Here is a 20,680-nt window from a genome sequence, read left to right on the forward strand (position 1 = left end):
CCAACCCTACAGCCAATGCTCAGGAAATGCCCAGGGCACGCTCACAGGGCTCTCTCCAAAGCAGGGTGCTGGCTCAAAGGGCAGGCCAGACTCATTCATTCAACAGGTACTCGCTGAGCACCTACCATGTGCTGAAGGGGATCCAACAGCAAACAAAATCAGCAAAATCTCTCCTCTTATGGAGCTTACATATTAGTGCAAGCGTTAATAAAAAAGATTTATAAAGTCTATAGTGCCCATGATAGTGAAAAGCGGTGGGAGGGATAAAGGAAGGAACGGAAGGCAGCAAGGAGAAGGAAAGAGAGCTATGATTTTCTGTACTGAGAAGGGGACACTGGGGCAAAGAAGGTGAGGACGCCAGTGAAGGGGGTTCCCCCAGGAAGAGCATTCCAGGCAGAGGGAACAGGGGGCACAGAGGCCCTGAGGGAGAAAGGGGTCCCGCCGGGCTCAGAGCCGCAAAGAGGTCAGGACAACAGCGCAATGTGAGCAAACGTCCAGGAAGCGGTGATTTCTGAGAGGTGATGGGGTGATGGCGGAAGGGTGGACCACGCAGGGTCTTTGAACCAGAGGGAGGGAGGATTTTGACTTTGTCAGTGATACGCCAATGGAGGACGCTGAGCAGAAGAGGGACATTATCTGACTTACGTGTTATTATGACCCCTCTGTCTATGATACGGAGAATAAGCCGAAGGGGTGTCGTGAGGGCAGGGAGCCCAGTGCGGAGTCTACTGCAGGAGTCCAAGCACGAGGCGATGGCCACTCAGACCAGAGGTGGGGGGGAGGGGGGTCGATGCTGTACCTAGTTATCAGGTGGTGCTGGTAAGATGTGCTCTGATAAGCGTGGCTCAGTCGGTTAAGCGTCCGACTTCGGCTCAGGTCACGATCTCGCGGTCCGTAAGTTCAAGTCCCGTGTCGGGCTCTGGGCTGATGGCTCAGAGCCCGGAGCCTGCTTCCGAGTCTGTGTCTCCCTCTCTCTCTGCCCCTCCCCCACGCACGCTCTGTCTTTTTGTCTCTCTCTCAAAAATAAACACTTAAAGAAACGTTTCTAACAGGGGGCGCCCGGTGGCTCCGTTGGTTAAGCATCCGACTCTTGGTTTCGGCTCAGGTCATGATCTCACGGTTCGTGAGTTCAAGTCCTGCGTCAGGCTGTGCACTGACAGCACGGAGCCTGCCTGAGAGTCTCTCTCTCCCTCTCTCTCTGCCCCTCCTCCGCTCTGTTTCTCAAAATAAATAAAATTTTAAAAATTACTAAAAAAAATAAAAAGGTGTGCTGATGGGCCTGATGTGGAGTGGGAGAGAAGAGTCGTGAATAACTCCAAGGTTTTGGCCTGAGTGACTGCAAAGAGGGAGCCTCTGTTTACAGAGCTGCGGAGAGTGATGGTCAGGAGCTCATTCCGCTTCTGGACCTAGTAAGTGGCAGAGGCTGTGAAAAATCAAGAGGAACTGTCCAAGGCAGTCAGCGTTCAGAGTCAGGAGCTCGGGGAAGAGGCCCAGGTCCGGAAGGGCTGGGAGCGAGGGACGACCAGGGAGGGGGCCAGAATTGTGTGTAGATTGCGTGCCTGTGTGTGCTCTACTGGGTCCAAGACCCTCACCGGATTCCCAGGGGGGTCTGTGATCTGGAAAGTTGCGGGGGCCCCCCGGCCCCGACGGCTGCCTTGTGGGAGAGGCAGGCTTTTGAGAGAAAGGCTTGGGAGGGTTTCTGGCCAGGCCCTTGTTTTCCACTTTCCATCTGTGAACACGAGGAAACCACTCCCTGTACTGTAGACTGATCTCCAGAAATCAATTCTAAATTTCAGGCTTGGGCACTCTGTAGGGGCCAAATGGCTGAAAGCCCAGGAGACAGCGTGCCCAGATTCCGGACAGCAGATCAGCGTAACTCCCAGCCTGGCCTCTCTAAGACACCGACCCCTGACGTTCTCGCATTTCTCACCAGAGTTACAAAAACATGTGGCTGCAGGTTATCTCGGGAGGAAGAAAGGCTCATCTAGACCCACCCTGGTGTTCAACTTGCCAAGCACATTCCTGCAAGACCTTTTTTTTTTTTTTTTTTTTTTAAATTCAGCAACACTTGGGAGACACTTAAATTCTGGAAGCTAAATATATTGGGATTAGGTTTGGCTGCATATAAAAGAAAATATAAAATAACAGGGGCTTAAACAAGATAGAATTTTGCTTCTCACTCACATAGAAATCTCTGGAAGTTGGCATTCCAGGGCTGGCATGGTGGCTTCAAGATTATCAGGCACCCAAGCCCCTCTACCTTTCCGTTCTGCCATGCTTGCTGTGTGGCTTTCTGTCATTATTAAGGTCACCTCATGGTTCCGAAAGGCTGCTGGAGCTCCATCTATCAGAGCCACGTTCCAGGCATCAGAGAAGGAGGAAGCAAAAGGGTAAAAAGAATGGACTTCGAGTTAAGTCGGCTCCCTTTAAGGACCTCATTCCAGACATCACGTACAACACAGACAGAACTTATTTAATTAGCCACATGATCTCAGCAAGAAATGTGGGGCACACTCAAATTTGGATTATTCAAGCAGGGCTTAACTAGATTTTGCTAAAGTGTGGGGAAATCTGTTTAGTAACATTGCAGCCATTCCCACCCCAAGGCCAAGGGGATGAGGGGGCAAATGGTTACTGGGACACAGAGAGTCGCCCCCCCCCCCAACAGGAGCCGTCCCCCTCTGTTGATACCCCAGGGAGAGTGTTGGAGACATCCATACCCCAACATCCCTTTCTGCTTCTGCTGATCTTCCACCAGCCCCCCCCCCCCACCTTGGCCAAATCCAGCCCAAAGCCAGAGGGTAAGGACAATTGTGGGTGCAACCCATCCAGGTCAGCTCGCTGGTCTGGATCACTGGGCACGGAACTGATCTAGAAGGCCAAAGCGAGGACCGTTTGCACGTTTAGCTACAAGAGCGTCTAGCAAATGTCTTTCCCAGCTCAGTGCGTTCAAGGTTAAAATCAGAGCCTCTTAGGAAAGGGAAACCTACATCAATAGGCCACCGGGGTCTCTCCCACACCAGATCAGGAGCAAGGGTCCCAGCGAGGGGTAGCACCTCTAGCATGGGGGTGGTGGGGGACGGGGGAGGCAGTTGTATGAAGGGCACTCGTGAGACCTGCACCTCCAGAAGGAGGTGGTCACATGGCAATTGGGGGGAGGAGCATCCCAGGCCAAAGGACAAGTGTAAGAGCCCTGTGGCAGGAATGGACCGGCCAGGAACTCAGAGGAGGGCAGCAGGACGTGGGGAATGAGGGGGAGAATAATGGGGGAGGGTCTGGATTTTCTTCCAGGGCCGATGGAAAGTCACCGAGCTGTTCTGAGCAGGTCAAGTACGCGTGATTCGTGTTCTCGGTGGCTCGGTCTGGCTGCGGGTGGAGGGGCGGTGGCCCGGGGACCGGATCAGAATCAGGAAGACCAGTTGTCCGGGTGGGAGCCGGTGGGTGCTCTGGAGAGGCGGTGGCAGGTGGGGCGGGTTCTGTTTTGGGGGTCAGCAGGCAGGGCTCGTGGACGGATTGCAAGGGGGAGGGAAGGAGCGTCGAGAATCAGAGAATCACTCAGAGGTTTTGGCTGAGCCGTTGGGCAGATGGTAGTGCCATTTACAGAGATGGGGACACTGGGGGAGGAGGAACAGGTTTTCAGGCTCAGGACAGACATCAAGCTGCTTTGCACACATCACCACCAGGCTGGTGGCCAGGTGACTGGCTCTGTGTGGCACAGGACGAAAAGTGGGCAAAACACCCCGGACTTTGCATAAATAGCCTCTGGCAAGGAATGGTCTGTGGGTGGAGCTCCTCAGGGAGGAAGTGACCGGTGATTGGTTGGAAAGTGACCCTTTTCCAGGGCCTCTGGGCCACCTCCCCTCCATTGAGAAGGAATATATCAGAATTTCCTCCCCGAGGCTTCACAGCCAGAAGGAGCAGAAGGCAGAGGAGGAAAAATTCACTTCATGATCTCTCTGACAGTCCGATGTTCATTAATGAAATTCTAGCACGGCTGTCTTCGACATCTGCTTAATGATACTGGGTTTAGGAACCGATTTCGAGCCTCGGCTTTTCGTAGCTAAAACCAGCAACAGCATTTGACTTTATTTTGTAAGTTCCCGGGGCGCCTGGGTGGCTCAGTCGGTTAAGCACGCAACGTCGGCTCAGGTCATGATCTTGCGGTCTGTGAGTTCGAGCCCCGCGTCGGGCTCTGTGCTGACGGTACAGAGCCCAATTCAGATCCTCTGTCCCCCTCTCTCTCCGCCTCTCCCCTGCACGTTCTCTCTCTACCTCTCTCTCAAAATAAGCACATAAAAACTTAAAGACAAAAAAACCTCTTCTGTTTTGTAAGATTGCGGAGTCCGGAGCGGCTCCCCCTTTGCCGCCGTGAGGAAAAGCCGCCCGAGCAGCAGGGCCCCGGCAGCCGGCGCGGTTATTCTGGGTCGAGTCGGAGGCACAGCGGTGAGCACATCCAGGCACAGATGTCGTTGTCCGGGAAACAGTGGGGTCCCTCTGCCCAGATGTGGCCTCCACTGCTGTGCATCCCCTGGCCGCCCTCTCCCCGCCTGCTGGGGACAGAGCTATTCTGGGCGGTCGGGCTGATGGGACCCAGCCTCCCGTGGTGGTTAGACAGTCTGCCACGGGCAGGCGGCTCACAGTCTGATCCGGTGACATCGCGGGCATTCCAGGGACACTCGAGGCCCGGATGAGGGCTGCCTCGGGTACTCCAGCCTGGTGGCTGCAGGGCAGCACAGGACACAGATGCTTTGCCACCTGTGGCCCGAGCTGATGGCCCTCCCCCGTCCCCTCCCCCGCCCCCCACCTGCCTGTCCAGGTCAAGGCTCTGCCCTAGCCTGCACCCACACCCACAGCTCTCCTCCCCCTCTTAAAGCCTGCTGTCTGTAGGGCTCTGGGTCATAGTAAGTGTTACTCTGAAGGTTTACTCAGCTGGTCCCTTCCCCTGGAATAGAAACAGCTGCAAGTTGTAAACCCAGTGCCCCCAGGGCCAGGCAGGTCCTGTAAATGTGGGAAGTGGGGAGCCCAGAGAACCAGCGCGGCCCTTCCAAACCGGGCCTTTGCCACTCAGGTCCACTCACTGTGAACCCAGCAAGGCCAGATCTCTGTATTTTTTCAAGCCAAGCCAGAAAACTGGATTGATGTGAAATCTCCCAATTAAAAAAAAAAAAAAAAGAATTAGTTAATGTTTTAAACGCTTTTGAGCGCACAGACCAGAATGTGTCCAGAGGCACTCTGTGAACTCGGTGTGACGCAGTACTTGGGAGCTACAGCAACTAAAACTTTCGACAGCTACCGCGTGTTAAGCGTTTTCATATGCCGTGTCCTGCACTAGAGGCTTCGCCTGTATTTTCCTCAATTAAATTTTGGAACATCCCGTGGGAAGGAGGCACTCTTATTCTCCCTACTTTGCCCACGAGGACACCAAGGTACTTGGGGGGGTCGGGGGGGGTGGTAACTCATTTGCACCAGGGTATGTGGCTGACAGGAAGCGGCGAGGTCAGGAATTGAACTCAGGCCATGTGCCTCTAGGGCCCTTCCCAGCACACTGCAGAAGATGACAGGGTATTCGAGAATCGTCCTTGAATGTCACGGTCAAAGGAAACCTTAACCTAAAGCTGTTCCCGCGCTGTACTTTGACAGAAGGGAAACGAAGGCCCCAAGAAAGTCAGTGACTTAATAGGACAGATCACACTTCATTCTGTGGGCTCTTTGATACCCAGAGTCTACAGATGCGGGGGCCGGGGGGTCGTGCCCCGCGTACCGTCCAGAACGTGTACACCCGCACACGTATGGAGCAGCGGAACCCGTTTAACATACAGAACTAAGTGGCTGAGAGAAGAATTGCTCAGAGAAGGATGGCATCTGGAGAGGACGTGGGTCGTGGCCACTTCACACGCCGCCTTGTCCCGTGCCAGCTGGCCCTTCGGCTCCTGCTTTTCAACCCCCAGGAGAGGAGAAAACACTGCTTGGGAACCCCGGAACCATGTGACTGGAGGGTTGGCGGAGGGGGCTGGAGGCTGAATCAGCCCGGGGCCGATGACTTGATCAATCGAGACTCTGTAACGAGGCCTCTGTAAGCACCGCCCGCCCCCAGACCTTGCCCAGGGCGCCTGGCCGCTGCTTCCTGTCCTTTAACAAACAGGTGAATGTGTTTCCCTGAGTTCTGTAAGCCTTCTACTGCTACTCTGTGGCCTGTCGGTCAAAGCACAGGTGACAGCCCGGGCTTGCGGCCAGCGTCCGTGCAGGGGGAGTCGGGGAGAGTGGGGCACCCTTGCGGGACTTGAGCCCTTAACCTGTGGCATCCGATGCTGACTCTGTGTAGACGGTGTCCGAAATGAGTCAGACTCTTGGACCCCCTCCCGGTGTCCCAGCATCTTGACACACTGGAAAAAGCATCACCAGACATTCTCGTGGGCAGGCCCTGCCTCTGGCTTTCTGACTGTGGCCTCCGGTTTTGTGTTCAGAGTCACCTGTGGTCGCCACAGATACGGGGAGGTCCTCGCTGAAAGGCCCCTGCTCGATTAGATTATCTTTCCCCAAACGAAAGGCACAGATAGGAAGGCGACACACATCCTGGAGTGTTCGTGGATTAGCCTGTTTGCAGTCAGCTAGCCTCCCCGCTGAGCCTCCAAAGTGTTTCAAATTAGACGAGCCATACAGCCTTACCTTCAAATACTCAAACGACTCAAAGCCAAAGTAGCCTTCCCCAGCCACCATTCGCAGGGCTCACCCGGAAGCGACCATCCTCTCTGCTGAGAACATTTTCTCAAAGAGCAAGAAGGGGAAGAAGGAGAGAGCTTAGCGCAGTCCAGGGAAAGCCTCCCTGAGGAGGCAGTTTTGGTAAAGACCTGGATGCCACGGGGCAGGGAGGGGCGGAGGGGGTGTGTCTCGGGGCTGCAAGTGCAAAGGCCCTGAGGCAGGAGCGTGCTTGGCGTGTTCAAGGAGTGGTGAGAAGGTCAGCGTGGCCGGAGCAGAGGGCAAGTGGGGGACGGAGGTACAAGTTGTACTCGGGGAGAATCAGTGTCCAGCTCACATGGGGTTTCCTGGGCCAAAGGGGGCGGGGGGGGGGACTTTGGGTTTTATTCTAAGCAAGATGGACGCTCGTTGGATGAGTTTGAGCAAAGGAAGTCATGGTGTGACTTTAACGTTTTAAAAGGAGCCCTGTGGCCACCAGGTGGAGAACGTAGTGCAGGGGACGAGGGTGGGAGCCGGGAGCCAGTTGGAGTGACTGCCTCAGTAGGTCCAGATGAGGGTCAGGGGTGGTTAGAGAGTGTGGTTTAAGGGGCACCTGGGTGGCTCAGTCGGTTAAGCATCAGACTCCGACTCAGGTCATGATCTCGCGGTTTGTGAGATCAAGCCCTGCATCGGGCTCTCTGCCGTCCGCATAGAACCCGCTTCGGATCCTCTGTCCCCCTCTCTCTGCCCCTCCCCCGCTCGCACACCTGTGCACGCACCCTCTCTCTCAAACATAAACAAATTGCAAAAACCGTTAAAGGAAAATGCTGATTTCAGTCAAGACCCTGGGTTTCCCCCGGGGCTTTATTTTTCCCCACATCCCATCTCCCTGCCACCGCTCTCTCGAGGCGAGAACACGTCACAGACTCTGTTGACCTGTAACGTTAAGAAAACAGACATCAGAAGGCATCCTTTCAGTAGTCGTCTGTCAAAACCAGTTCCTCCCCTGCCACCCACGCTGGGGGCCACAGGAGTCTGTCTTAAAGGGCCGTGCGGTGCTTCTGCCCCCAGCTGACACAGGCCTCTAGGGCAAAAAGTGGGTGGGAACCACCTAAGTCCTGGAAGGGGCAAAAATTGAGTCAGTTTTGAATCTTGCAAGCCCCCCGCACCCGCTCGTTCCCCAGAGGTCGTGGTTGCTCCGACCCAGACTTTGAGAAGAGCAAACGAATTCAGCGTTTCCCAGATGCCTTTCTACGACAGGTAAGGCACGAGGTATCTCATGTGACAAGTCAAAAAGCATGGATTTTACTACTTACAAACTTATTTTCATGTGCATCAAAAAAAAAATGTTTTGATTAGCATATCAGACACAGAATTTCACGTAGTGACTCGGGTTGAGATTCAAGTTTATCTGTTTCAAGTCACGTTTAGGGGTGCCTGGGTGGCTCTGTCGGGTCAGCGCCCGACTTCGGCGCAGGTCATGATCTCGCGGTTTGTGGGTTCGAGACACGCGTCGGGCTCTGTGCTGACGGCTCACAGCCTGGAGCCTGCTTCCAGATTCCGTGTCTCCCTCTCTCTCTGCCCCTTCCCCATCTCTCTCTCGCTCTCTTTCAAAAATAAACATTAAAAAAAAAAAATTGGGGGGTGCCTGGGTGCCTCAGTCGGTTAAGCATCCAACTTCGGCTCAGGTCATGATCTCGCGGTCCGTGAGTTTGAGCCCCGCGTCGGGCTCTGTGCTGACAGCTCAGAGCCTGGAACCTGTTTCAGATTCTGTGTCTCTGTCTCTCTCTGCCCCTCCCCTGCTCATGCTCTGTCTCTCTCTGTCTCAAAAATAAATAAACGTAAAAAAAAATTTTTTTTTTAAATTTTAAGTCGCTTTAAGGAAAAATATCAAATAAGGATAAATAATAGCACAGGTGGTCTACCAAGGAGGCCCCAGAAAGCCATCAGAAAGGGGCGGCCAGATAAGCGTCAAGGCCGGGGGGGTGGGACCATCTCATCAGTGGGATGGGACCATTAGAGTCGCACAGAGGTGTCGGGTGACCTCACCCCTGGCCCAGCTGGGTTGGAAGGTTTGATCACAGAAGGAAACCGGGCCTGTTTTTGCGTGCACGTCCCAAGTTTGTGTTGGACAGAGTGAGTCTGGGTTGGCCGGCCTGGCTTCATTTAACGTGTTGAAAACTGGCCTTTTTATTTCTGTGAACTGGCCTTTTTATTTCTGTGTGGCCGCGTCTTCCAGGTTCTTCCCCCCCATCAGACTGGTCCATCTGCCTGAGGGCCGGGCTGGGCGAGATTAGATCACATGTTTTTGTGTTCCGGATGTGGACGTACAGAGCCCCATCGCTGTGGCAGTTGTGCTAAAGCAGGTCACTGTCCCCACGGGGAGGCTTCATGGTAGTGCTGCTCGGGCACAGAAGCCGCTGTCCTCTGGGGGCGTCGTCACCTCGTACCTGAGCGGCGCATGGACACAGTTCCCCTGCAGCCGGCTCATGTGGGCAGGGGCGAGCGCACCGAGCAGACACGCATGGGGACTCCTGGACGAGAGCGGCAATCGCTCCTCTCCTCGGAAATAGTATGGCGGAGACGGAAGCGCTTTGAGACCCTGGTTCTGAGCCCATGTTTAAAAAAAAAAAAAGAAAGAGAAAGAAAGAAAGAAACGGTTCTACGGGCTTTTGCTTTTTGCCAGTGCGGCATTCGGGGCTGCCGACTGCAGGGGAATTGTTCGCCAGGTGGCGGCCTCCTGCCTCCTGGAGGAGGGTCTGACAGGTCGGGTGGGGGGCCAGCGTTGTCCTCTCTGCAGACCTGGGAGACCCAGATGGGCCGGGTTCTCACCACCAGCCGCCCCGTCCTTTCTCCCCACAGTTTGTAAAGAGCGGGCGAAGAGTTGATTCTGCCTGGAGTGCCCTGGACTCATTCCTTTGAGGAATACTTAACTGAGCACCGACCCTGTGCCGAGGGCCGCTCCAGGCCTCGGGGCTGGGAGGCCTCAGTGACCGGGCGCAGGCAGACAGCAACAGAAATATGTAAGTGTGTAAAAGTCTGTGGTTAGTTACAGATGACAGTTATGGAGTCAGAAACTTCAAAAACAAGGGAGGGGTCTCAACTGTCAGGGGCAGGGAGTGCAGACGAGAAGGGGGTGATCGCACAGGCCGTCAGGGTTCAGGGGGAAAGGCCTTCCAAGCGAAGGAGCAGCAAGGCGAAGGCTCTGAGGCAGGAGCAGGCCCGGCAGGTCTGAGGGCGGAGACGAGGCCCCTGCCGGACGAGGTCTGGACCCAGGTAGGCCTGTGGAGGACTTCAGGACTTTGTTCTCCGGTGAGTGGGAGCCCCAGAGGGTGCCAAGGAGAGGAGGCGCTCTGCAGCTGACCTAATTCGGAAGAGAGAGGATGCCCAGGGAGGAGGGCGACAGGGCCGGGTGGTGGACAGGCTTTGCTGATGGATTCGATGTGGGAACGGAGAGATGGGACCGAGGAGTAGCTAGATTTTTGTTCACGTAGCTGGAGGAAAGGGAAGGAGGCATGAGGGGGCAGGTGGCAGCAGGAGCTCGGGTTAGGGTATGAGGCACTGATGGTGTCTGAGAGAATCCCAAGCAGGCTCTGCACTGTCAGCACAGAGCTGGATGCACGGCTGGAACTCACGAACCCTGGGATCCCGACCTAAGTCAAGATCGAGAGTCCGTTCTCAACCTGAGCCACCCGGGCGCCCCTTCTGTGGACTTCTGTTAATCAGCTGTAATTGGTGTGTGTGTGTTTAAGAAAAAGATTCAGGGCGCCTGGGTGGCTCAGTCGGTGAAGCGTCTAAGTTCAGCTCAGATCATGATGTCACCGTTTGTGGGTTCGAGCCCCACGTCGGGCTCTGTGCCGGCAGCTCGGAGCCTGGAGCCTGTTTCGGATTCTGTGTCTCCCTCTCCCTCTGCCCCTCCTCTGCTCATTCTCTGTCTCTCTCTGTCTCTCAAAAATAAATGAACATTAAGAAATTCTTTTTAAAGAATATTAAAAAAAAAAGAAAAGAACAAGATTCCGCTACCCTAAATGAGAGAAGCCAGGATTAACTGCTCTAAGGAAAGGAAAACCAAACCAGTCGACTAAATATAAGCCAACATTGCTGCGCCCTGAGCGTTCTGACAGGCGACTGGTTCACTCCCCGTTGAGGCAGGAATTGTGTAGGTGTCAAGGACGTGACCACACCAGTTGGCCTTTTGTGTTGATCAGTAGTGGAGGGAATCCCTTGCCCACGGCTGGCGTCCCTGATATTTGGTGATGTGCCCCCGTGCTGCTCCCACCGCTGGTGTGCCAGCTAAAGTCACCTCTGGGATGACCGGGGGACCCGGCATCCAGTCCAGGACTCTTCTGAGCCTCCTTGAGGTCGAGAATTGACCAAGTGCATTGGGATCTCAGTGCGTTTCCTGGGTGTATTTATGCTACCTCCCGTGCGTGGTGAACCGTACGTTTCTTGAACCTGACTCCAAGCACCCGCCGTCCCCGCCGGACAAGCCTGGGTTTGAGCCCTCACATCACGCTTCCAAAGGTGTGTGGCTTTGACTGGGCATTTCGCTCTCTGTCCTCAAAAGGGCTGTTGAAAGGATTAAGTAAAACGGCGCATAACACGTGCCCAGCCGTGCATACAGCCGGCACTCAGCCACTGCGACTGTTAGCGAGCATAACGATTATTACTGACGGATAACACTGCCCTCTACCCCACGGAGAAGCTGGACCTGTCTCATCCACTAAGTTATGTTAGGAGGCTGCCAAACCCAGGCCTTCAGGCGCCTGGCGGGTACGTGAATGGGCAGATGTGGGATGTGGGACCATAAGGAGCCCTGGCTAGGGTAGCAAACCAGAGAACGCGGGATGAATTTCACGCTCTTTAAAGGCAGAGTTTTCGAACCCGCTGCACAAAACACACATGTCTACGAATACGAACCACCTGGGGCTCCTGAGTTCTATAGAAACCTCAAACAGTAAGATCAGATCTTCTGTTAATTTCCAGACGTTTATGGAGAACCTACTCTGTGCCAGGCACTGTTCTAGGCGTGGGAATGTAACGGCGAACAAAGCAGGCCTAAATCCCTGCCACATTCTGGGCCAGGGAAGTTCTCCCCTGAGATACTTGACGTTTGCTCAGTAACCTGAAGAAGGGAGCGCTCCAGGCAGAGGGCAGAGCTCCGGCAAAGGCCGCGAGCCGGGAACGTGGCTAGTGTTCAGGCTTGGGCCTCGGGCGTCGGGACGCCGATGTCTCGATTCGTGGTAGAAGTTCAGGGTGGAAAGAACCCACCGGCTTGTGGGAGGCCTTCCCGGAAAGCCTTCCCCAGGAGCGGCCCCGAGGCTGGTGAGGCCCCAGGGCTCGGCTGAACCCTGAGACTGTGCCCTGCTCGCTTCGCAGGGTGGACCTCGGAAAGCCCATCTCATCTGTCCCCTCCAGAGGGAGGTCATACCTGTAGTTGCCTTCAGTTACAACTGCGTCCCCTGGGGCTTCTTGGGAGGGCGTGTGACCTTGAGGATAGATGTTCACACGGTTCCGGGCCTGATAATTCCTGTTCAGTTCATCACACAGAGGCCGGCTCTTTCCTCCACCCACCGCTGCCAGCCTTGGCCAAGAGGCTCAGGAAACACACCTGGTGTCAGATGGGCCTCCCTGATAAAAACCAGCTCAAGTGGTGCAGGGGGGCTGGCCAGGCCTTGCTGAGGAGGTGACGTCGAGTTGAGATCTGACTTAATGGGATAAGCCAACAAAGGGATGTCTCAGGAAGAGTCCCAGCAGAAGCGGTAGCCAGTGCAAAGATCCTGGGGCAGGGATGGGAGTGGAGCATTTGAGAAACCATGAGGAGGCCAGTGTAACCAAGTGAGCAAGGGGGAGGGGAGAGATGAGGTCAAAGGAACATGGGAGGTGGCTTGGCAGCAAGGACGAGTCTGGAAGAGTCTGGAAGAGTCTTAGGCCACAGTAAGGAATTCCGGTGTCCTTCCCGAGCGCCACAGGAAGCTATCTGATGGCTTTAAATAGCGAGGAGATAGGATCTATGTTTGCCTCAGGGAAGCTCTAACTCTATTCCGTCCCTATTTGGCAGAAAGATGGGATAAAAGAGCCATATAAATCTCCTTTTCATTCTTCGCCTGTAGGGACAGAGTGCTGAGGTGAGAGTGATTAGTTTTTGTTAAAACCTCTAAGGGGCTGTTGGTGATTGGGCTGGGCACCTCTCCAGTAAAAACTCCAAATGCCTGGTAGACTGCATTGGCTTACTCTTCAGTAGTTCTAGAAGCCAGAAGTCCGGAATCCACGTGTCGACAGGGTTATGCTTCCTCCGAAGGCTCTAGAGGAGAATCCTTCCTTCCTCTTCCAGCTCCTGGGGGCCCCGGGAGTTCCTTAGCCTGTGGCTGCGTCCCTCCAGCCTCTGCCTCGGTCCTCACATGGCCGTCCCCACCGTGTCTGTGTGTCTTCTCCCTTCTGGCTCTTACACGACGCTTGTCATTGGATATGGGGCCCACCCAGGTAATCCAGAATGATCTCCCCCCAAGATCCTTAACTACACCCGCAAAGACGCTTTTTTCCAAATAAGGTCACATTCACAGGTGTTGAGGGTGAGGACGAGGACGTACGGAGGGTGGGGGAGAGTTTGCGTCACTCAATCCTCAGCAGACTCTAAGAACTCTAAGGAAAAGGAAGGAAACTGAGTGTGGGAGGAGGAAGAGAGAAAGGATTTCCCTTGAAGGTTTCCCTAACCCTACTAAATATCCTGATACCAGCCATAGGTTTGCGCATCCACTCTGCAAACGTTTATTGAGTGCCTACTGTGTATCACACCCCACGAGGGCGTTGAGAATTCAGCACGGAGCAGGGCACGCACTCTCTGCCCTCGTGGGGCCCTCAGCGGAGCAGTGACCAGGAAAGCACCTGTGCACAGTAGGTCTCCTGCACGTTAGTTTCCTTTCCATCCTGAGCGCCTTTCGCTGCTTACACCTTCATTCGCGAACGAGAAAAGGCACGAACGAAGCCACAATACCCAGTGGTATATAATTAAGCCCTAATAACGCCCGCAGCATGCCTACTATGTGCTCGAGGGAATCAGAAGCCAGTGTGATCACTGGAAGAGGTGTGGCTTGGCCGATGGCTCGAGTCCGGAGAGAGGTGGGAAGTGGATTCCAAACTAGAAGGACCATGTGGACAAAGGAGCAGAGGAGTGTTCAGGGAGGTGAGCCAGGTGGGTTGGCATGACCAGATTTCAGTAAAAACGAACGATTCTTGGGCAAGTTCCAAACAAAACAAAGTATAATCTTCCCTTTGGTTTACATAGTGGTTGCTTACCAAAAATAAATAAATAAATACACTGCATGTTAATATCCTGCAAAAAAAAAAAAAAAGATGTTTGGTTTATATGTATGACAAACAGGTTTTTATCTACTCCCCATGAGCACGCAGCGGGACTGGGGACCCAGGATATTTCTTGCACAGGACTACCCCACAGTGCCTCGCTGGCCCATGCTCACAACTAACCGTTGTGCCCCCCCCCCTCATGTGTCCCCAGAGATTTCCAAAATGCGCCCCCTCCCCAGGGATGGGGTTAGGAACCACTCAGCGCCTGTCCCCAGTGGTCGCGTGGCCCCCTGGGCACCAGTTGGATGGGGTTAAGAACCACTCAGCGCCTGTCCCCCGTGGTCGCGTGGCCCACCGGGCACCAGCTGGGAACGGCCGCACTCACCTTGGCTCCTGGTTGCAGGTTCCATGCAGGTGATGAACAAGACAAGGCGCATCATGGAGCGGGGCGGGGCGCACTTCGTCAACGCCTTCGTGACCACGCCCATGTGCTGCCCTTCGCGGTCCTCTATCCTCACCGGGAAGTATGTCCACAACCACAACACCTACACCAACAACGAGAACTGCTCCTCGCCCTCCTGGCAGGCACAGCACGAGAGCCGCACCTTCGCCGTGTACCTCAACAGCACGGGCTACCGGACAGGTAAGGGGAGCCAGGAGGCCGCGGGCGGGCAGGCGGGCGCGCAGCTTTGGATGTGGGGCCCGGCGCCCCGACCTCAGACCAGCATGTGGACCCTGTACTGCAGGGATTGGAGATGATGTCAGGCAGCCCGTGGACCGCTTCATTTTAACTTAAAAGCGTTCGCTTATGCCCGTGGGCCCTAGAAAAACACCACACGAGGGGCGCCTGGGTGGCTCAGGAGGTGGAGCGTCCGACTCTTGATTTCAGCTCAGGTCGTGATCCCAGGGTCGTGGGACTGAGCCCCGCCTGTGGCTCCACGCTGAGCATGGCACCTGCTTGAGATTCTCTCTCTCTCTCTCTCTCTCTCTCTCTCTCCCTCTCCCCCTCCCTCTCCCTCTCCCTCTCCCTCTCCCTCCGTCCCGCTCACACAAGCTCTCTCCCTCGTTCTCTAAAATAGAAGAAAAAAAAAAAGAATAAGAAAAAAATATATTAAAAAAAAATACAAAATGATTTGCCTATAGTAGCGAAAGAACGTGACCTTTTCAAAGCAATTTGAATTTTTTTAATGAGTCCACTTAAAATATGAAATATAATACAGAGAGAGGCTAGAAGTATTTATGTGTGAGTTTGTATTCACCATGTGTTATGTTAGGGACCGGTTTATTGACTTCAGACCATCAGCATGGAAGAAGGTTCCAGAAGAACATTGGGGTGGGAGGCAGGGATGAAAACTGGTGTGGAAAATGGACAGGAGCACGTGTGGGACTGTGTGGCCCCTCTGCAGAATGGCCGGGAAATTGACATGGACGGCTTGTCTACACTTGGCCGTCTACACTACCCGGCACGCCCCACCTCTCCTGTGGTCAGTGCTGCAGAGCTGTATCGTGGATGGATACAGAGCAATTAGGTCTTCCGGTCTATCTTGCAGGAGGTACCTTGGTCGGTTCCCAAGGCTCACCTGTCAGGCTGCTGGCCTGGGGCAAAGACACAATTACAAACACTTACCTCTAGCACCATGCGAAATCCTCCAAAACTCCATTAAATTGAATTTTGAAAAAGTAAACACTCCCCACTGAGAGCCGAGCGAGGCGATCGTGAAATCAGACATGGCGGCTGGGATGCTGCCACCCTGAGAAGTCGCGTCCGAGTGACCAGGGGCTTGTTTCCGGGGGAGTGACAGGAGGGGGGGATCGACGCCTCCCTCAGCTGAGTTCAGAGATGAAGCAGCCTTCCAGGCTCGGGGTGCTTTCCCTGGGATACCCGTGTGGCTGGCGGGGCACGTCGGGGTGGGGAACAAGAGGAAGGTGCATCTTCTTGTGGACTGATTCTCCTGCCAGGGTCACCCAGAAAGCGGGGCCTCCTGAGAGAACTCAGAAGGCCTCCATCCCATACGCATAAGCTGTTGGTTCCTGGATCTCTGCAGAAAGCCGCACGTGTCAGAGGTCAGCACGGGCCACCGCGCAGCTGGTTGTGGGGACCTGCGTGTAAATAAAGAAGCAGGACACGGGGGGTCCCGCAGCACACCAGAGGGCACCTACGGAAAGGGGCATCTTCCACACCGGTCCAGATAATTATAGCCATTCGTGCCCAGGAGTACCAATCTTCGCATATTTCTAACCTGAATGTGTAGCTGAAATATGCTGATATAAGGGGAAAAAAACGTTGCCATCATCAGTTTCTTAAAAAATGTACCCCGTGGGCCAAACAAAAGCTTGTCTGAAGGCAGAGTATAGCTCACAGACCCCCTGTAGAACATCTGACTGAAAGGTCTGTGTAGAAAACTTCCGATTTGGATGCTAAAAGAACAGTAAGGACCCTAAGGTGTTCTCATCAACACCCCTTATTTGACAGCCGGACAACTGCAGCCCAGAAAAGAGATGTGCCCAGAGTCCTCAATTGGGGTGCTTGTGACACAACCAAAATGGAAACCGAAGACCGTGGGAATTCAAAGCAAGTTTGGAGCATCCTTCACACTGAAAGGAAACACATACCCTGTGATATCGTGGGCGCTCCTGGTGGGAACCGGTGACTAATGCCTTAGAATCATACAGCTGGCGCAAGAAAAGGAACTATTCCGATAATAAATGTTCCTCCAAATTGATTTCCCAAACTTCGTTCTTGAATTTGCACACATCGCCGAGAAGCTGTCTTCCCAAAGCCTTGCTTTCATCCAACTATGCTTACTCGGTATCGCTTCAGTGAAGACTGGGATCATAACGTCCAAGCGTAAATAGCCATACACAGAGCATTTACATTTTTTGTAAAACCATCCCTGAGGATTTTATTCGTTACAGTTAGAATGCCTCTCTGTACAAGAGACCCTGCTGCAGCGTGACTTTCAGAACTCAGGACCCTGAAAATGCCTGTTTGTTCTGATGGCCTGATGTGCTCCTGGTCATTAAACAGCAAGAGCTATGTACCCTGTATACTTTCCCTCTTTGCCCTGGCAGCTAGGAAGCTCTGACTTGAGTTTTATATTAAGTTGCTGTTTAAGGTGAAAACATTTTAAAGATACCACTAATAATGTTAGTTATGCTGGTCATTGTTGGTTGATTGAGGAAAATGACAGGAAACTAATGAATTGAAAATTCCTCTTAGGGGCGCCTGGGTGGCGCAGTCGGTTAAGCGTCCGACTTCAGCCAGGTCACGATCTCGCGGTCCGTGAGTTCGAGCCCCGCGTCGGGCTCTGGGCTGATGGCTCAGAGCCTGGAGCCTGTTTCCGATTCTGTGTCTCCCTCTCTCTCTGCCCCTCCCCCGTTCATGCTCTGTCTCTCTCTGTCCCAAAAATAAATAAACGTTGAAAAAAAAATTTAAAAAAAAAAAAAAAAAAGAAAATTCCTCTTAGATGAATTTGATAGGTATGACTCACATTAGAACGTATAACAACCTTAGTCTCCCAAGGACCAGCGGTCAGCTGCTCTTTCTGGGTCTTTAGGCGCATTCAACTCTGCGTTCTCACGGGTATTTAGCAAAGTTGGTTGAGTTGGATTTATGTTTGGCTGTGTATGAGACCCAAGAGAGCAATCACTTATTGCTTGCAGTTAAAAGCCCATGCTTCTGGCACTCTCAATAGCCAAATTATGGAAGGAGCCTAAATGTCCATCAACTGATGAATGAAAAAGAAATTGTGGTTCCTATACACAATGGAGTACTACATGGCAATGAGAAAGAACGAAATATGGCCCTTTGTAGCAACGTGGATGGAACTGGAGAGTGTGATGCTAAGTGAAATAAGCCATACAGAGAAAGACAGATACTGTATGTGTTCACTCTTATGTGGATCCTGAGAAACTTAACAGAAACCCATGGGGGAGGGGAAGGAAAAATAAGAAAAAAAAAAGAGGTTAGAGTGGAAGACAGAACCAAAGCATAAGAGACTCTTAAAAACTGAGAACAAACTGAAGGTTGATGGCGGGTGGGAGGGAGGGGAGGGTGGGCGATGGGTATGGAGGAGGGCACCTTTTGGGATGAGCACTGGGTGTTGTGTGGAAACCAGTTTGACAATAAACTTCATATATTGGGAAAAAATAGAAAAATTAAAAAATAAAAGCCCGTGCTTCTTTGGTGGGCCTGCTCCACGAACTGACCAGAGACTCAACCATTTGCTTTTTTGAGAATGAGGTATAATTGGTGTATAACATTATATTAGTTTGGGGTACCACTCCTAGCCCTGCCCACCGCCACTGGCAACCGCCAATCTGTCCTCTGTATCTACGAGCTCAGTGTTGTTTTCTTGGATTCTTACATATGAGCGAGATCATAACAGTATTTGTCTCTCTCTGGCTTCTTTCACTTAGCACAATGCCCTCAAGGTCCATCCTTGTTGTTGCAAATGACAAGGTTTCACTCACGCGGCTGAATGATCGTTGCTCGTCTACATACACCACATCTTTATCCATTCAGCCATCGATGGACACGTAGCTTCTTTCCATGTCCTGGCCGTTGTAAATAATGCTGCAGCGGACGTAGGAGTGCAGATATCTTTTCAAGTTCATGTTCTCATTTCCCGCAGATCAATCCCCAGAAGGGGAATTGCTGGATCGTATGGGAGTTCTGTTTTTAATTTCGTGAGGAAGCTCCGTAGCATTTCCGTTGTGGCTGCACCGATTTTCATTCCGGCCGGCGGTGCGCGAGGGGTTCCCTTTTCTCCACACCCTCACCCACACTTGCTGTCTCTTGTCCTTCTGATAACAGCTGTCCTGACAGGTGTGAAGTGATATCTCATTGTGGTTTTGATTTGCATTTCCCTGATGATGAGTGACGTTCGGCACTTTTTCACATGCCTGTTGGCCACCTGGATGTCTTCTTTGGCAAAATGTCCATTCAGATCCTTTGCTCCTTGTTTGATTAATTGTTTGTGTTTTCAATACTCTGGTTTCTCTTCAGATCGTATAAATCTTTCGCCTTTTACTAATTGTTTGTGTTTTTGCTGTTGAGCCTTAGGACTTCTTTATATCTTTTGGATATTAACCCCTTTTCAGATAAAAGAGTTGCAAACATTTTCTCCAGTTCGGCAGGTTGCCCTTTCATTGTGCTGATGGTTTCTTTTGCTGTGCAGAAGCTTTTCAGTTTGGTGTGGTCCCGGTTATTTATGTTTGTCATGAATTGCCTTTGCTTCTGGTGTCAAATCCAAAAAATCGTCGCCAAGACTAATGTCACATTATGGTTTCAGGTCTTGTGTTCAAGTCTTTAATCCATTTCTAGTTCGTTTTTGTGGATGACGTCAGGGGTCCAGGTTCATTTTGTTTGTGTGGCTGGCTCGTTTCCCCAGCACCACTTATTGAAGAGACTGTCCTTTCCCCATTGTATATTCTAGGCTCCTTTGATGTCAATTAGTTGACCATATCTGTGTGGGTTTATTTCTAGGCTCTGTTCTGTTACACTGATCTGTGTCTGTTTTAACGCCAACGCCATACTGTTTTGATTACTATAGCTTCGTAATACAGTTTGAAGTCAGCAAGCATGATGCCTCCAGCTTCGTTCTTCTTTCTCAAGATTGCTTAAGCTAGTTGGGGTCTTTTGTGGTTCCATACAAGTTTTAAGATTATTTGTTCTATTTCTGTGAAAAATGCCGCTGGAATTTGAATAGGGATTGGGTTGAATCTCCATTGCTTTGGGTACTGTGGGCATATTACAGTATCAATTCTTCCAATCCATGAGCACAGAATATCTTTCCATTTATTTGGGTCTTCTTCAGTGTCTTTCATGAGTATCTGACAGTTTTCAGCATATGGGTCTTTCACCTCCTTGGTTAAATTTATTCCTAGGTATCTGATTCTTTTTGATGCAATCGTAAAGGGGATTGTTTCTTCATTTTTCTTTCTGATAGTTCATTGCTGGTGTATAGAGATACAATGGATTTTTGCGTATCGATTTCGTATCCTGCACCTTCACTGAATTTGTCTATTCTAACAGTTATTTGGGGGTTTCTATGTGTGATATCATGTCATATGCAAATAGTGAGAGTTTAATTCTACCTTCCCAATTTGGATGGCTTTTCTTTCTTTTTCATACCTAATTGCTCTGGCTAGGACTTCCGATACTGCATTGAATGAAAGTGACAAGAGTAGGGGCACCTGGGTGGCTCAGTCGGTTGGGCGTCCGACTTTGGCTCAGGTCATGATCTCACGGTTTGTGAGTTCAAGCCCCGCATCGGGCTCTTTGCTGACAGCTCAGAGCCTGGAGCCTGCTTCAGATTCTGTGTCTCCCTCTCTCTGCCCCTCTCTCGATCTCAAAAATAAATTAAAACATTTAAAAAAAAAAGTGACAAGAGTAGGCATCCTTGTCTTACTCCTGATCTTAGAAGAACGGATTTCAGTTTTTCACTGTTGAGTGAGTTAGCTGTGGGCTGATCCTATACGGCCTTTATTGTGTTGAGGTACTTCTCCTCTATACCCACTTGGCTGAGAGTTTTCATCATAAATGAATGTTGAATTTCGTCAAATGCTTTTTCTGCATCTAATGAGATGATCATACGGTTTTATCCTTCACTTTGTTAATGTGGCGTATCACATTTATTGATCTGCATATGGTAAACTGTTCTTGCTCCCCCTGGATAAATCCCATTTGATCCTTTTA

Source organism: Lynx rufus, unplaced genomic scaffold (genome assembly GCF_022079265.1).
Source record: "Lynx rufus isolate CCGP_SWC_20201006 ecotype Redwood Valley unplaced genomic scaffold, mLynRuf1.p SCAF_8, whole genome shotgun sequence".
NCBI classification, from domain to species: domain Eukaryota; kingdom Metazoa; phylum Chordata; class Mammalia; order Carnivora; family Felidae; genus Lynx; species Lynx rufus.